We start from the raw sequence: 17,488 nt of genomic DNA on the forward strand, positions 1-17,488 counted from the left end.
TTTTACATGTCTATTCAACATTTTAGAAAGCAGAAAAAATTAAATTTTTGAATCATTGATATACTAGTTCTGCAACATTAGTTACACTTATGCATACGTACATTATTTGCAATAATTATTCGAATTTGCAGTCTTGAATTTAAATGGATCTATATTATCTTTGAAATTATTAATAGTATCTGCAAATGTTTCACTACAATGCAAAATTACATATATTTTTTATTTTACATGTATCCATAAAGGAATATTTTCATTTCCATGTTGTGAAATGTTACTCAAATTCGATATACTCGTCCATACGTAGTTAGAACGCGTAATGTTTAATATGCTTATACGGATGTTTGTAAACAAACATTATTATATAAGACGTTACTTTTTAAATGATGCTTAGTATGTACATACTTTCTAATCTTGCAGCGAATTACGAATGTAGCTCTTTCAAAATTCATTCCTAATTGTAAGATTACCGGAATAGAGTATTACATAAACTACAAGTGAAATCTTCCATTTTCATTTTAGGAAAATATTGCAAAGATTGCAATTAAGCAATATAGCAATGAAAGATAGTTAAATCAATGACGTCTATAGCAGAGTTTTACTTATCGTTATGTAATATGTATGTATTCTATAAGGATACTTATTCATCAAGCAACACGGCAGCGTCTCGCACCAAGTACATAGTTAAGTGGTGCGTAACGCTAGTAGTGTATCTTTTACAATATATCTGTACCTCAGAGCCAGGCTTACCCAAGTTCATTTTTGTTATTTTTCAGGAAAGCCGAAAAACAAATGTAATCATCCATTTCTTAACAGAGTATTTGAAGTAGCTTATACGATTAAATTTTTTTCACCTATAATGTAATTAAACTAAATTCCTACTATTCTAGAAGATCCTGTGAAAAACTCAATTTAAAGAAATGGACTTGGTTTAGTCTGGCTCTGAGGTATAGACCTGTAGAATAGTCTTAACAGCAAATTTCGAAATAGTCATATCCGTAATATGTTGCGGGATAACAAAGTGGTAAGCAATAAATAACTTGTTTGGAAATACAATGCATAACTGTATTTGTAAATAACTATAAACATATACGGCGTTAAATGTTATGCTTTTTTAGTAGCTAAGTACGATTGTTCATGAAAGTATTTAAATGATCACTATTAAAACTTTAAACGGTAAAAATACCTATATATGTTAAACTTAAGTTTTAATGCTAACGTTATAGTTACTGTAAGACAAAAGTATCGAGATTATGTATATGAAATTTGCAATGACTCGGATAACTTTTTAAAAGTTATAAAACATGCATTGTAAAGTCGTATCGAAAAGAGATCATAAAAATATTCGAACGCTTAAAATTGAGTGTTTATGATGAATTTCCCTAACAAAAGTTAAGATACACTTGACAAACCTAGTTGACTCTATGACATCGTGTGATGAATTTCCTGCAATCTGCAATTGCGTGTAGTTATCATAGTGTAGAAACTATGAGTACGAATAAATTAGAATCAGAAAGATGTCAACGATACTCGTAAAGAAAAAACATAATAATTCGTGAAATAAGAAATAATTCAAGTAGATACAGTGACTCCGAATTTTATGGAAATGATAATCAAGAAATGATAGAAAAGATAATAACCCAGAACTCTGTTGAAAGTTCTTATGAGAAAATTATTTTCACGAAAAAACTATGTATTAATGAAACAAATCTGAAGAAAGGATGAAACTTTGGAAAAACATGTATTAGTAAAGACAATATGTATATGTAATGGATTATATCGGTTATATTCTTTGATAAGGGATCTTCAGATGATCAATAATATTATTGATTTGTGTGCAAGCGATGTTGAAAGAACGAGGTTTGATACTGATGAAATTTTGATTTTTGTGACCCAAGTGTTAACATCGGTAATGGTGGGAATACTGACAATAATATTGATCGTTTGCGGTAGAAGGTCAATACCTCATATTAGTATTCACACTATTCACAGTATGCATTAAATTGTTTTTTTCTTTTCTTTTTTTTGTTTTTTAATTAAATGAATCGATATAGTGCCAATAACATTTATTGCCTCGTAAGAATTGAAACAAATTGACAAAATTATTGTCAAGCTGAATTAATAATATTGTTACGAGACGAAACGCGAGAGGCAGGTGAGGATAGACATATTTCCAAAGAATATAGTGGTGAAGTGTTAGTTGGTACAACAGACAATACTGATGCGAGATCAGTGAGCCGTTGGCATTATTGTAGACGAGGATGAACCTAATGTAAAGTCTGTGGATAACGTACAGACAAACCTGGTGTTACAGGTAGCTGTAGGAAACAGATGAATCTGACGTAAATTCAGATAGCTGCTGGATAGGTTAACTTTTGTGGACGAACTCAAACAAGTCAAAGAGCCACTAAGTTGGATATAGTTTTCCTTGGAAGTAAGGGCATGCGGACGAATCTGATGTGGAATCAGAGAGCCGCAGGAAATATTAGTAAGCCTCGCAACTTGTTAATTACTAATTGATACAACTTGAGCGGCTAAGCTGTATCGCGAGGAAATTATCAACTTCAAATGGAATCGTTTATGGTAATAGGTTTGAAAGCAATCCAGTTAAATTGCAATGAATACTTTAGTATATTCCAAGATCAGTCTTCACGTATAGGTGTATAGCGTAGTGTTGTCGCATAAAGTGTATGATCTTAATGCTCTGTGTTAACGCACTGGCGATGAGGGGACTTACAGAGTGGACGTAGAAATTGCCAGGTACAATTTATACCAGCTCGCGGACTCTAAGAGGTCAAACTGTAGTCTCGAAAGGGAACTTTAGCCCGATCTAACTTAATAGCAACCAACTCTGACGAACTTGAGTGTCAACGTGATGATACTGTTCTAAACTCGTTAGGGCTAAAATCTCTGGGTTTATACAGGGTGTAACAAAAATGTCGCAGTTCCTTAAAAGGGGTGATTCAGGGGGTGATTTGAAACACTTTTTCCTTAGCGAAAATGTAAGATGAGGCTTCGATAACGAGTTATTAATGAAAAACACCGGCCAATGAGAGCGCGAGTTTGCCGTCCGAGCGACTGCCGTAGCGTTGGATACGTGCTGGGCGCTACTGTTGTACTCCGAACAAGAAAGTCGGCATGCGTCAAAGGAAATAGCATTAGTATGAAAATATTTGCATAACGTATAAACGAAAAAGCAATGCAACAAAAGAAATGAACGGAAAATTGGAGAATTAACGTTGAAGATAGAAACGTTGAAAGTAGTCTGCGTTAGATTTAAAAAATAATAATCATTAATGAATTAAATGCAATTCATCTGTAGTTTGTAAATCTGTGTCACTGGGTCACTGTACCGATACTGGTTATCGACCGTCGAAATGGTTTATGGTAGGGTAGAATTTTTCCAAGGAAGCTCCTTGTACCCCCCACGTAGTTTAAGCACCTCAGACCTTCCTTGTTCGGACACTCCGAGATCATGTCTCCTTCGAAACCAAAGCAATAAAGCCATAAATTACCTAAACGCGTGCCCTAGCATAAACCATTTCGACAGTCGATGACCAGGATCGGTACAGTGACCCAGTGACACAGGTTTACAAACTACAGGTGAAGTTTGTTCTCCTCTTCCTTTATTTTTTGTTGTATTGCTTTTTTGTTTATACGTTATGCGAATAAGAAATTTACATATTCGTGTTTTTACGTTGCACGTAGTTTTCCTCGATTTTAAGTAATTATTCACTTTAAGTGATAAACAAAAAAAGGACTCGGTGTTATTTATTATGTCGCTTTCAGTTTTCATACTAATGCTATTTTCTTCGATGTATGACGACTTTCTTGTTCGGAGTACAACCGTAGCATCTAGCGCGCCTACCCAACACTACCGCGGTCGCTCGGACGGCAAACTCGCGCTCTCATTGGCCGGTGTTTTTCGTTAATAACTCGTTAACGAAGCCTCATCTTACATTTTCGCTAAGGAAGAAGTTGTTTCAAAACACCCCCTGAATCACCCCTTTTAAGGAACTGCAACATTTTTGTTACCCGAAAAATGAGTGGGGATTCGTTAGAAATGTTCATATAAGGAAATTTCTCACGGTTGGTACCCAGCTGCTCGGAGTCACACTCCCATTAAGATAACGAAAAACGAAAGTGCTAGGACGTTTACTTTTAATTTTAATTTATTATTTTCATTATTATTAATCGTGTACGAGTCCCCCTATAAAAGAAAATTATTATTTTGAATTCGGATTGACGTAATCACGTGTGAAACAGACCTAACATTTTGGAATAGAAATACAAAACTTATGTGCAATAATAAAGCATAGAGTGTAGGGTTGTCTGATAGTCAGTAGTACTAGAAATTTAATATTTAAACAAAATGCTATAAAATTCGGCTAGGTAGATAATTTTTACTTTCAGTAAGATAACGATTCGAAACAAATTATTCAGTTCGTAAAACAATGAATACTACATATACAGGGTGAACAAAATAACTTGACCTTGAATATTTCGCTTACGTTTTCTAATAGGAAGAAATGACAGAGGAAAAAGTTATTTAAGTTGACGGGGCAAATATTATGGTATGCAAAAAATTTGTCATAAGGTAATACTTTTTTAGATTTCAAGGTCTTCACAATTTTTTTGAATAGAATTATGACCTTTACGTGATTATGAACGCGAAAAAACCAAAAACATTTTGGTGAAACAAGAAATAACGTCTTACATAATTATAAAATGTATTCAAAATATTGTACCTCATTTTCAATGTACTTTTGGATACGTACTCTAAGTGTATGCCTAATTTACTCAAATAAATGTACGTTGTTATTTATTATAGTCGTTCAAACATGTGACGCGATGGATATCTTTTATCTGGGAATTGTTCAGCATATAACTGCTGTGCCTACACAGCATTAGGCTTACATTCACCGTAAATTAAGAGCATTTCAGTTTCCTTTTTACTACTGTAACAATCCATGATTACAACTGTCTTTCCAGATAATCATAAGCAAACTGAACTATGCTTTTTACGACTATCAATAATAATGGGCATGAAATACATTGTAAACAATATCTGGAAAGTCGAACTGATATTATCGCACTGTAACTGTGTTTATTTTCGCAAATTGGGAGCTCTGTACAATTTAGTTGTATTACGTACTTATTAAATTATTCGCCAAAATTTTGAATTTTTCGCGTCAAAAACGTTCAAAGTCACATAAATTCTAAGTCATTGGATTCGTCTTGTCTTGGGCTACCATGTAACGATGATAAAAATACGTCGTTCCGTTTAAAAAGATTGCGATGACCTTGAAATCTAAACAAGTATGACCTCGTAATAAATTTTTTACAATTTGCTGCTCCATACCAAGCAACTTCTTCCTCTGTCATTTCTTCCTATTGGAAAATGTAAGCGAAATATTGGATGTGGTCATGTTATTTTGTTCACCCTGTATAGTATCTACTTACATTCCACAACCCAAATATGATGACAAAGTTTAGACGTTAATTTCTTCGACCATACATGGCCTAAAGTATGTAGGAAATGAAACAATTATCAGATAAATAGCAAAAGAAATGTTAAAACAAAAAATGATCGAAATATGAAATACTTACTATTTAAGTAAACATCTTGCAAAAATTGGTGCATAATATGGAACACCGCCTTAGAGATGCTATTAGAGTAAAAAGTGGATCAATGTAATCTTGCTATAAGGAAATATATAGAAATAATAAATAAGTAATAATGTTTACGTGGGAATACTTTTGTGACCTTTTAGTACACCTTCATAATAAATGATTCATAATTTTCAGAAACATTATTTGATTCGCTTTAAATTGAATATAGGTACATAATCTCGATATTTGTGTTTTACGGTAGTTATAACATTATCTTCAGAACTTAAATCTAACATGTGTATTTTCATTGCTTAAAATTTCAATAGCGCTCGACCGTTGAAATGTTTTCCTAAACAGCTTTAAAGTAAGTTCTAAATGCAAAAGCAGTGAAAAAGTTCAAATGTTCAAGAGTTCATACATGCTTGGAAATGCATAGTTCTTTTGTTACACATTTTATATTGCGTAAAACGCTGGTCCATTACTTGCTTACTGTCCTCTTTAAGGTCCCAGCTATGATTGTGAATTTTAAAGAAAGTGTTATACAATGCGGATGGGTCATTCCACGCGAAATCGGGCACGTTTCGGAGCAAGTTCTTGTAATTTGCTCAAATTTGAATATGTTGTAGTCTTTAACGATATTTAAACGTGCCCTAAAGGATTTTTCAAAATTTTGAAAATTGTCGATTTTACAGCTGTTTGAAGTTAAGTGCTACCTTTTTTTTAAAAAATTATAGCTATTGAACTAGTAAGCGGATGGAGATGAGCTTTACGGTGCTTATAGAGAAAACATTGAAGTTTGTAAAAAAAATTATTTCATTTAAAAAAACTTGTTTTTTAATCATCTTTTTTGCAATTATTTTAAACAAATGCAGGTTTTTAAGATGATGCGCGATTTTAAAAATCTGAAAAAAAGGAGAATATAGTTTGATCCTTCCCCTTGATGGACAAACTTTCAAAAAGATGGACATTTTAAAATTGGCCCTGTGAAAATTGCTGAAAGTTGACGCTGCGTCGAGTCGCACTGCTGTGGCGGGCGCGTCGTCGCTAGCAGCCTACTCGACTCCAGCGGGCGAACGTGCGTTATTATTTGGAATCAAGGCGGCAAATATTGGTAACTCACTCTTTGTCAATGATACTTATTGACAAGTTCACATTCATTTTTGCCATGTGAAGTTGCAAAAAAGTGCCATTCTGCATTAATACCAAAATCTTCGAAATGAAAGCTAGGATTTAAGAGATTATATTTATGTTTTCAAGAATAAGACGAAGATTGAGTTACCAATATTTATTGATTGCATTAAACCTTGCAAATGCTCGGAGATAATGTAGAGTAATGTTGGGTGAAGTCGCCTTGATTCCAAATAATAACGCACGTTCGCCCGCTGGAGTCGAGTAGGCTGCTAGCGACGACGCGCCCGCCACAGCAGTGCGACTCGACGCAGCGTCAACTTTCAGCAATTTTCACAGGGCCAATTTTAAAATGTCCATCTTTTTGAAAGTTTGTCCATCAAGGGGAAGGATCAAACTATATTCTCCTTTTTTTTCAGATTTTTAAAATCGCGCATCATCTTAAAAACCTGCATTTGTTTAAAATAATTGCAAAAAAGATGATTAAAAAACAAGTTTTTTTAAATGAAATAATTTTTTTTACAAACTTCAATGTTTTCTCTATAATCACCGTAAAGCTCATCTCCATCCGCTTACTAGTTCAATAGCTATAATTTTTTAAAAAAAGGTAGCACTTAACTTCAAACAGCTGTAAAATCGACAATTTTCAAAATTTTGAAAAATCCATTAGGGCACGTTTAAATATCGTTAAAGACTACAACATATTCAAATTTGAGCAAATTACAAGAACTTGCTCCGAAACGTGCCCGATTTCGCGTGGAATGACCCGGATCCGCGAAATTCGTTGTCTATAGCCGTGCGTGACTTATCGAAGGTTGACTTCGACAGGTGGTCCCGATGTGCTAAGAATCTTTTTTAAATTTCCTTTATTCATGCACTACTCTTACTATTTGTAGACTTTTTATACTATTTGTATCCGTTTGTTTTTGTCATTCACTCTATCTATTTATACGTTCACTCACACTATACTCATACATTTAACATTCTTCTGTGATTTGTACCCTTCGCTTTCATCAGTAATTCGGCAGGAGCACTGGACATTTGTCCAGTGGATGTAATCTTCACAGTCTCCTTGAAAGTGGTATTGTGCAGTCTTTTATTGTCGGGTTTTGGTGCGTGTTAATTCTGGCCCAATATTTTTCATTTAGGATTTTAAGGGTTTGTTCGACTGGTGGGATATCTAGAGTTTTTTGTATACCGTCGTTTCTTATGTAATGGTTATGGTGCGTCGAGTATCGTTCGTAGTAGTTTCGACTGTGCGGTTTTAATTTTCTTTTAATTATTTTTTGTAGCTATACTCCAGAGGGGTGCTCCGTAGGCCCGTAAAGGTTTTCTATGTTCGCTGAAACCCTTGCTCCCTATCGAGCGATCGGTGCAAGACTGACTGTCTGACTGACGAGATCGGGACACTCCGCGAAAGCACGAAGCACCCGAAAATTCGCTACGCGGCGCTCCGCTTATCATTGTCTGTCTGTTTCCAATATTACGGTTTCACTCTTTCTCTCTCTCTCTTTCAGGTTTCGATATCCCCACTCGACATCGGGCCTGAGATTCGAACAGCTGATCGAAATCGCTCACCTGTTCGAACATCAACTGTAATAGCTGAAAAACGAGTCATAATTCGAATATATCGTGCCTGTTGTTGGCGCTACTGAATCTCCTATCGAAGGCGACCTTCGGCCGGTCACGTATGCTAACAGACAACGGTTTTCGCGGACAAGACAAAGGCTCGAATTATCACCACTTTTTAAACATGGTTTAAAATTTGTTATGAAAAAATCTATAATGTCCGGGGCTGCATTGATATTTGTTGGCCAGTGAGTTGCGTTAGTTTGTGTTATTATAGTTAATTTTTTGTGTTCTATTATTTTCTGTATAAGCTTACTTCTCGTAGTGCTTATTCTTGACCTCCATAGATGATTTCTTGGGTTAAAGTTGCCTCTTATTATATATTTATTCTGGTTAGGTAATATTTCGTTTATTTGTTTTTCGGTTAACGATTTGGTAAGATGTAACAAGATGTTATGAGTATTTGTTGTTTCCCTAAGTATATTTTCATTGTCGTAGTCCGTGTATATGTTTCTTTTGTTCTTTGTACTGGGTAGTGTTTTATACCTTTACGTACTAGAATTGCTGTTCCTCTTCTCGCCTTTCCCGATTTATTTGGTGTTGTATGTATGTCAAATGGATATATTTTGAAATAGCTAAGCGTTGTTTCATGGGTTTCTTGGAGTAAGCATATGTCTATCTTGTTTTCTAATTCAGTTTTCCTTCTTGTAGCCCGTTACAGTTCCATGAGATTATTTTTAGCGTGAATTTTAGATCGAAGAGATGAATTTTACGATTACGTTCATGATCAGTATTAATTGTTGCATTTGTTGTTCCATTAGATTAGTTAGTTTCTCCATCATTTTTTCCATTCTATTTGAAGCTAAATTGTCGCTGATTGTAGGTGACTGTGTTTCTGTTCTATCAGTTTTCTCGTCTACTGCTGCGGCATATGTCAACTTGTTGTGTAGTTATTAGTTATAGGGCGTGTACCTGTGCTCTTGGATGCGGGGAGGGGATGGCTTCTCGTTGCTTTGTTTACCGTATCCGTTATTCGGTCTTTCGTTGATGGAGAACTGGTTATATCGCGTGTATCTTTCCTGTGTAAAATTATCGGGAAAAGTTTTCTTTAGATTTCTTTTTGTATCATACAGCCCTTGTAGCCAGCAGGATGCGCTCCTCTGCAATTTGCGCATCTTGGTTTCTCTATTCTTTTATATCATATTCTATTCTATTCCCCCTGGGCAATCGTTTGAATTATTATTTTTTGCACATTTTCCGCATCTGAATATTCTATTGCAGTAGTTTTTTGTGTGACCGTGCATTTGGCATCTTGTGCATTGGAGAATGTCTCTTATCGAGCGTGGTGGTTCTATGTTAACGATCGTATTAAGTAGTTTTTTGATTTCATAACTTTCTTTATTGTTAACTGCCTTATGTAGTTCAACTGCGAACATTGGTAGAGGTTATCCCGTTTTTTTACTTGTGATGTTGCTTACATGTTCTGCGTTGTGTCCTGCATCTTTCAGTCTTTCTTTAATGTCGATCGGTGTGGAGTGGTGTAATTCTTTGATTGTTATTTTGTATCTTCTGGTAATCTTCCGTTTGATAGGCGAAGTAGCTTGCATTTTTCCCCTTAGTATTTGTATCGTTTTTCTGTATGTTTCGATGTTCTCGGCCTGGATTTTTGTATTCTTATCTGTAGTTTTCAGTGTGTAAGTATTTAGTTGTAAGTTATCTTTAAGTATATTCATTAGTGGTTGAATTACATTCGCTTCGACAAATATTGGTGGAGGCTTCTTTTGTGTTTCTTCTTCTGCGCGATCGCATAGAACTTGATATTTGTTAGTTGTTTGTATTTTTGGTGCTGTAAGCCATTTCGATCCGTCATTTTCAGAGCCGCTTTGAGGTAAACTAGCTGCTGGGATTTTTTTTTCTTGTTTGGCTTAGCGAGTTTTGCCCTAATGAATTCATCTTCCGAACTCGCTATGTTAGTGTTCGATTTTCCATACGTATTAATAGCTATTTCTGTTTTGTTTCCTAGTATTTGTTCGCATCTCTTCTTTTTTCTGTCGCTATTTGTTGTTTGATCTAGCTTCATTGGTTCGTCTTCACTTTCAGTGATGTTTTGTTGTTGTTGGTTAGTTGTCCTGTAATTGTTTCCATTTTTAACCATTTTCATTTGTAGTTAGTTTCCCATTTTGACGGTTAATACCGCCGACTGGCAATTAGTAGAATTTCAAAGTCTCACTGTCATTCTCACTCTCACAGTCTGCGGTCGTTGAGTACACGTATGTACATCTTTCGATAAACACGTCTAGTCCGTTCGACAGCTCAAGAGCGACTATTGCTAAGAATTGATACGTCAAAAACAACTGTTTTACTTTTTGTGTTATTACAATTAAATCTCAACCGGGTAAACACGATCTGTATCAACAGTTTGAAAAGAACGCCTGAGGTTGCGTTACGTCGTCAGAATACAAGAGAAAGAGAAAGCGCTGGAACAATGGAGAAAGAGATATGGGAACACAGCGAGCGTAACGTAGATACACTTGTCCATCATTCGGCAGTTAGTAAACAGAAGCGATCAATTGCACTTTGCCAAAACTGATCGGGCACCGAATCTCTTTGGACAAAATAGGAGCGCTGTTCTGTCGCTGTCATCCCTGTCTCTCGTGACCTGATACATTCGATTTGTTCAAACTATACGTTCTTTCATGTGACAGTCAAATCAACTCACAATAAGAGTGACGGTTTGTGGTACATTAATGCATTTTAGAAATCGATGCCCTCACCTTGATTCCCTGAGATTACTATTCAGTTTGTGCATACTATTCAGTGTTTCGTTTGAGGTAATCCGCCATAAAGTACATCGAGTGCAGAGAAAAATCCGACTTGTCCACTGATGATATCGTCGGTAATACAGTCCACTTCTCTACTCTATATCTAGCAGCGAAGCTGAGGTACCTCTTCCTCATAGGCACGCTTTTCGTAGCCTGGAGTCGGGTACTAGAGGACAAGTACGATTTCATCGTACGCTAATTGGTATGGTTTCACCGATTTCCTGTTTCAAACATCCCAGATACTGACCGAGAAAGCGCCGCACTCTCAAAGAGGTCGGTACGGACTACCACCCTCAGCACCCTGGAAACTTTATTTAATAAAGCTCTGTCCTTTTCAGGACAGATAAAGAGAATTACTTTTGCACGTTTCTTTGGATTAATCCATCTTTCTCCCTAATCCGGACCAATATTAGATCATCTTCATCGATTCTAACAGTACGTAATACGAAATTACGTACAACTAAAAAATCAAACGTCTTCAGACATATCCGCACATGAACTTTTCTCACTGTATCTATGTCTAAAATTTAATCTCTAAAAATGTCCCACATTTTCTGATAGACCCTTATCAACCTAATCGAAGTTAATAATAATTATCTTACCTATTACGTCTTAACTACACGGACGGTCGTCTTGAGTGACTGAGATCGACTTCAAGAGTTGTGACCACACATCAAACGTGGTCACCGGGGGGCGGGAAAAGAGATGTCGGATTCGATAGGCGAATGAGAAAAGCCTTTAGTTTAGTGAAAAACAGTTTCATTGGCTGTTGATGGCGAAACGCGCGATAGAGGCCGGACACCTTTACTAGGAATACGGAACACGAGGCAAGAGCTGCTGCTTCTGCTAGGGGTTTTTCATCAGATAGGAGTTGCTGCTCCTCGATTATGGCGGTGAAGTCGAAACTCCTGGTCGGTAGATGTCGCAACCACTGCCCCACTGGTTGTACAGTTTACAAGGAAGGCGTTCGGCAGGATCAAAGTCGGTAGGGACACTGCAGGTCCACGACGGCTACACCACCCATTAGCTTTAGTTGAGGAACCTGTTGCCTGTGGTCCACCGAAATATTTCACGTGGGTGATCACGGAGGCTCAGGAATGGTCAACACGGAGATCACTCTCACGTTAGAACCGGTGATCAAACGGGTATTCCGTCGCTAAGCAGTATACATCACTTCAACTAACCCCGTAGTGAAGAATCGGGTGATTACAAAAGTGAGAGACCCAACTTATGAATCGCTCGATTATCGCTCGCTAATGGCGACTGATACGTACTCCCAGTCGGTCCTCTCACGATGCCTTATATTCTCGTGTTGTCACCAGTAGTGTCGCGAGAACGCGAATTTCGTAGTAACCACCTCGCAACAGCGGCAATGACTAACCGTGTTAGTCGCGGTACGTGAGTGGGTAGTTCGCGGCCTCCCATATCTGTCACAGCGTTCTTGCTCTTTAAAAATGCTAAAGCACATCTTGATTAAACTTATCTTAAAAATGTATATGAAAGGAAAGAGGAGAAGTGAGCTGGTAGACTATGTTTTGATTTAACAGTTTCATATATTTAACAAAATGCAAATTACATACTAACTCCTCCTTTCTAGCTAATTATTCGTGGTAGTTTCTCGATGCGGTTTCCTTATTGCACACACTTTCCTATCTGGAACTTTGCGGATTCTTTTGACGCGGTCTAAGGAGGCGCAGTACACTTCGTGGAATACACTTGCGATACCCTTCGACTCTTACGCGGTTCTCTGCTAAAAGTTACAGTACGCTCTCGTTGTTACAATGTTACAGCTCTTGCGTGGGTGATAATCAGAGATTCGCTCTGATCCTTGACTGACTCGATATAATTCAAGATTCAACTTAACCTTTGCGCGCTATTGGGTCTTGTTCTTATAATATTCTTTTTTGGGTCATAATTCGTAATACCAAAAAGGAGAACGCTTACATATTGTTTTGCCGAAACAGGTTGGCGGAGTTGGTTGCAATCGTTCGTATAACATATTACGAAATACATCAGCATTTCTCGCTTATTGATAATGAAAAAGGGGCAAGGTGATGGCCAGATGTAACATACTCCTTTGCCGTTTCGCGAGACTTTTTCCAGCTTCACATAGCACTACAAATAGATGAAATTAGAATGAGGAAACTCTTTAGCAAATACACACACATATGATCAGCCTTGTTTAATATTTGTGTTAGAAGTGATAAAGAACCTCTAACGATGATTCGGATTAGGGAGAAATGTGGGTTAAACCAAAGAAACGTACATGTGTGTGGCAGTTCGGCACTGCCACCACGGCCTTGTCATTTTCTCTCAATTTCCATTTCCGTTTTCTGTCCCAAGGATTGGCACGGGTCTGGTCATCGTCAGTCACATCTGGCGGCCAGATCCGCGCGAGGCTCAGGACAATTTTCCCCTTTTTACTTTCTTCACTTTTCTCTCTGTTCTGTCCGCTTTCCTCTTCGTTTTCCAGCCTTCTTTCCATCCTTCTCTCTTCCTGTTACTATCTCTAGTTTGTAAGGTATAAGAAAGGATGATGTGAGGGCGCGTGGACAGTCGGAGTCAAACTGCTGTAGTTTACACTTCATCGTGCTAATAAACCAGTTTTTAGTTAACCACGTTTATGTGTCTCTTGATTAACGACCTCATATGTAATCTTCTTCGTTTGTCTTTATAAAGACAGACGTTTATTGAAATAAAAATCGCAAAGGGAGTTGAATGGGTGATCCTTGGATGTCGCTTCTTGGAGGGTGCGCTTCCTTGGCCAGCGTCGTTGACGTTTGAAACACAAAGTCGGTGGAACCGACCCTTTAGGTTACGATTAAATTGTAATTGTCCTCGTATGAAACGACTCCGGATTACGAAACCGTGCCTGTTAGGTGGGGGAATACAGTAATGTTGCGGACGAGAGCCGTTTCGTCTACACGGACGAGAGCCGTGGTTTATCCCCACTACCTCGTTTGATACGTGCCGCCGAGAAACCAATTCTTGGAACCATCACGATCGAGCTCGACGCCCGAGAACAAGGACGTCATAAAAAACAACGATAGCATTAGGGATTTATATAGGAAAAATTGAAGTTTCTTATTCGCAAACAGATTTTTACGCAAGTAACACCAATCGATTCCTTGTACTCTCCCGATTAAAATGATGTCAAACACGACATGATTCCGATTATTTGTAACAAAGATACATAAAACTTGGTTTGTAGAACGAAAGGTCATGCTCGTAAACAGACTCGGGCGCGACTCTCGTCCGTGAGTGGTAGTCGATTTTAAGCACGACCAGTCCCGAGCGCTGCTCTCGTACGTGAATGGTAGTCGATTCTAAGGCACGACTAAACCCGAGCGCGACTCTCGTCCGTAAGTGGTAGTCGATTCGACGAGCGCGGCTCTCGTCGTAGGGCTAACTCCCTATTATTCCCTCATATTTTTGTGTTTAATTATTTAATGACCGAAATTATTAAGAAAATGAAAGCGTAATACAAAAAGTATGCATATAAGTTCCGTTTTAAATGTTTAGAAATTTTTATTTTTTTATTTTTAATATCTTCTTTCCGACATCGATTAAATATAATATACATAAATTCTGTTTATGTCATTTTTAGCTCGTAAAGAACTGATAAAAAAGTAACTTTGACGATTCTCCGTAACCGTCGCAGGGTTCCAACTTTTATTATTTAAATATCTTTATTATAAATAATAGGAATCATGTCGTATTTGATATCATTTTTATCGGGAGAGCACAAGGAATCGATTGGTGTTACTTGCGTGAAAATCTGTTTGCAAATAAGGAACTTCAATTTTTCCTATTAAATCCCTAATGCTATCCTTGTCTTTTCTGACGTCATTGATTTCGGGCATCGAGCTCGAGCGAGACCCTTTTTTTTGCTTCTCCGGTCGTGTACCAATTATCTCGGAGACCGAGAGCAAAGGAAGCCGAATCGACTACCAGTCGCGGACGAGAGTCGCGACCAGACCCGAGAGCGGCTCTCGTCCGCAACATTACTGTACCGCTTTGCTACTATACGCAAGGTAGAGAAGTTGACTGTATTACCGACGTTTCTTCGTAGGCGAGGTTGGCGAGCGTACAGAGGCGTGTTGGACTCTTCTTCATACTGAATATACTTTATGGCGGATTGCCTTGAACGAAGCATATCGAGAGCTGTGGTTACTATAGTAGAATTAATTTCAACAGGCGGCTCAGGGTCACTCAGCCCCTCACGCGCCTTTCTGGTAGGTTCCCCCCACCGCGGCAGTTCCCCGTGCGCGCGGACGCATTTGCCGCGCGTGTGGAATATCCGTGAGCTCACTCTTCTGACCCACCAGAAAGGCGCGTGAGGGGCTGAGTGACCCTGAGCCGCCTGTTGAAATTAATTCTACCATAGGTATACCACGTGTGGTATTAGTAATAAAAGGGCGCGCGATTGATGCCGGGAATGCGGTTGGGGGGGGGGGCTTGGTCACCGACCGTACGCGAGACATCGAACGTGGCCGGAGCCAAGACAGGAGAGTTTTTATTTACGACGTCCTGAGACACGGAGGAGGCTACTCGCGGTGGAAGTGAACACCACACCACGCATCGCACTCGTGAAATTCGACGCAGTGTTTACTTCAACGAATTTTTATACAGCCAATTTTAAAGCGTCTGTATTTTTGAAAAGCTATCCACCACGGGGAAAAATGGTGCTATATTCCAATTTTTTTCCAGATTATAAAATATTTCTTCATTACAAAAAAATTATATTTCTTTAAAACAATGGCAGAAAGATATAGTTCTGTTAGAAATTTATTGAAATTATGTTCTAACTCTTGAGCGCTTATTACAATAATTATAAGCTGACAATGAATTCGTCAAATCAGGCGCAAGAATTTCACCGATGTTGCTAGTAGCGATGCTCGAGCCAGAAGAAGGGGCCCTACGCGTGGGGTCCCGTTCCGCACGCAGTTTCGGCTACGTTGCCGAGGTGCGTTGTCTCCCTGGGTTTTTCCCTGGGTTTTCCCCCGGGGTTGTCGCTTGCCCTCGCGGGGTGCATTTCCGCCTCGGTGGTTGCTTCCGGGGAGTGCCACTCAGGTCGTTTAGGCGGCAATTTTGAAAATTTCTTACATTCGGCCATCCTGACGATACGTCTGTCCTCAGACACTCTCTCGAAGAGGGCACGTTCTGCATTGCGACGTCCATCGTCGCCCTGATGAGCTGAGCGCTACAACGCTCGCTGCAATGATGAAATCCACCGTAGTCCTGATGAGGTGAGCGCTACAACGCTCGTTGTAATGATGAAGTCCATCGTCGCCCTGATGAGCTGAGCGCTACAACGCTCGCTGCAATGATGAAATCCACCGTAGTTCTGATGAGGTGAGCGCTACAACGCTCGTTGTAATGATGAAGTCCATCGTAGTCCTGATGAGGTGAGCGCTACAACGCTCGTTGTAGTGATGAAGTCCATCGTAGTCCTGATGAGGTGAGCGCTACAACGCTCGCTGCAATGGTGAAATCCACCGTAGTCCTGGTGAGGTGAGCGCTACAACGCTCGTGGTAGTGATGAAGTCCATCGTTGCCCTGATGAGGCGAGCGCTACAACGTTCGTTGTAATGATGAAGTCCATCGTAGTCCTGATGAGGTGAGCGCTACAACGCTCGTTGTAGTGATGAAGTCCATCGTAGTCCTGATGAGGTGAGCGCTACAACGCTCGCTGCAGTGGTGAAGTCCAACGATGACCTGAAGATTGAGCAAACCAATGCTCGCTGAAGACAATGCACCCTGTATTCGGTTATTTTGACCTGACGCCCAGCGTCATTCAAAATAACCTCCGACTGCCTCAACACAACACCCAGTGCTTGTTTCGGTCAATCGTTGTTCGCTGATTCTGCGATACCCAGTATCACATCGGAATCAACTTGACCTGGGACACCCAGTGTCCACCCTCGGTCCACGACCTAGGGCACCCAGTGCCCATCCTCGGCCAACTCATTCATGATCGCTGCGTTCCTCTCCTGCTGCGGCATGGTACCACGGCGCGCTGCCCGTTGTCGCTCTCCCGTACGTCGTTCACTGCGGTGAGGTACCCCAGGTACCTCGTCGCCTGGTCCTTGACGTATGGTATCGCTCGCCGCAGCTTCCGATCGCCTCGTTAGGGGTAGTCCCAGACTATCCCTCAGCGATTCTGTTTCTGCGCAAACATAAATAATACATATAAATAAATATTAACAATAATCATCGAAATCTCCAGGCCACTGGGCCTGCCAGTTCCTTATGAACGTGTCAACGTTCATCTCCCGTCATCGTCGCCTGGTATCGGTGGTGGTGGTTGCCTCCACCGCGAAGGTCCCGCTGCCGACTTCCGTTGTGAGTCTCCCATC

Source organism: Calliopsis andreniformis, chromosome 12 (assembly GCF_051401765.1).
Source record: "Calliopsis andreniformis isolate RMS-2024a chromosome 12, iyCalAndr_principal, whole genome shotgun sequence".
Classification (NCBI taxonomy): domain Eukaryota; kingdom Metazoa; phylum Arthropoda; class Insecta; order Hymenoptera; family Andrenidae; genus Calliopsis; species Calliopsis andreniformis.